We start from the raw sequence: 1,366 nt of genomic DNA on the forward strand, positions 1-1,366 counted from the left end.
GGGGGGATAGGAGACAGACACAGAGGCAGGGGTAGCAGGAGGGAGGGAAAGAGGAAGGGAGGAGGGAGGAGGGAGGGGAAAAGGGCTGTCTTCTGTGTTTTGGTCTGACATTCTCATGTGCTAGCATCCCAGCGCCACCAATTTCTGAATTGATGAGAGTCTAAGGCAGGGGTCCTCAAACTACGGCCCGCGGGATTCAACTGAAAACAAAAGGCAATGAAGAAATTTGATTGTACTTCAAAATAAGATATGTGCAGTGTGCATAGGAATTTGTTCATAGTTTTTTTTAAACTATAGTCCGGCCCTCCAACGGTCTGAGGGACAGTGAACTGGCCCCCTGTTTAAAAAGTTTGAGGACCCCTGGTCTAAGGCAAAGGACTAGCCCAATAAAATAAAAATGGCTGGTTTTTATACCATCAGATCTCTCCTTGATCCTCCCATCTGGTGATGTTACCAGTAAGGACAGGGACTTCTGAGCAAGGAAATGCTGACCACCGGAACCTCTGTAAAGATGTATAATTGGGCCAAAGTAGTATTACCTTAGTGCAGGGGTTCTCAATGCAGGGAAGGAACAGGGGTGGAGCGATATTGCTCCCCAGGGGACGTTTGGCGATATCTGGAGACATTTTTAGTTGTCACAGCTCGAGGAAAGGATGTGACTGGCGTCTAATGGGAAGAGGCCAGGGTTGCTGCTATAAGGTACAGGATAGCCCTTGACAGAGAACTGTCCAGTCCCACATATCGATGGTGCTGACGCAGAGAAACCAGGCTTTAGGAGGATTTAACACTGAAGCCCTTGTTGCCCAGTGCCCTGAGCCACCCAGTGGAGTTGCTGGAGCCGAAAGGGCCTTAGGAATCACATCCTTCACCTCTTAAAGGTGAGGAGTTTGAGGCTCAGCGAGTGAAGGGGCTTTTCCAGGGACTCTGGCCTGGGGTTGATATGATTAAGAACCTTGGAGTAAGACAAAGCTAGTTTTAAATTCCAGTTCAGTTCTTCTTTTAAAAAAATATATTTTATTGATTTTTTACAGAGAGAAAGGGAAAGAGATAGAGAGTTAGAAACATGGATCAGCTGCCTCCTGCACACCCCCTACTGGAGATGTGCCCGCAACCAAGGTACATGCCCTTGACCGGAATCGAACCTGGGACCCTTGAGTCCGCAGGCCAACGCTCTATCCACTGAGCCAAACCAGTTAGGGCCCAGTTCAGTTCTTTAACATCTGGGAAACTTGGACAAGTTACTTTACCTCTTGGCACCTTGAATCTCTCACTTGTTAAGTGGTCATTATATTATCACTCATTTGTAGCATAATTTAAGGAATATGTGAGATAATGCATGTAAAATGCTTAACATAGGACCTGTCAT

This window comes from Myotis brandtii, unplaced genomic scaffold, assembly GCF_000412655.1.
Source record: "Myotis brandtii unplaced genomic scaffold, ASM41265v1 scaffold115, whole genome shotgun sequence".
NCBI classification, from domain to species: Eukaryota; Metazoa; Chordata; class Mammalia; order Chiroptera; family Vespertilionidae; genus Myotis; species Myotis brandtii.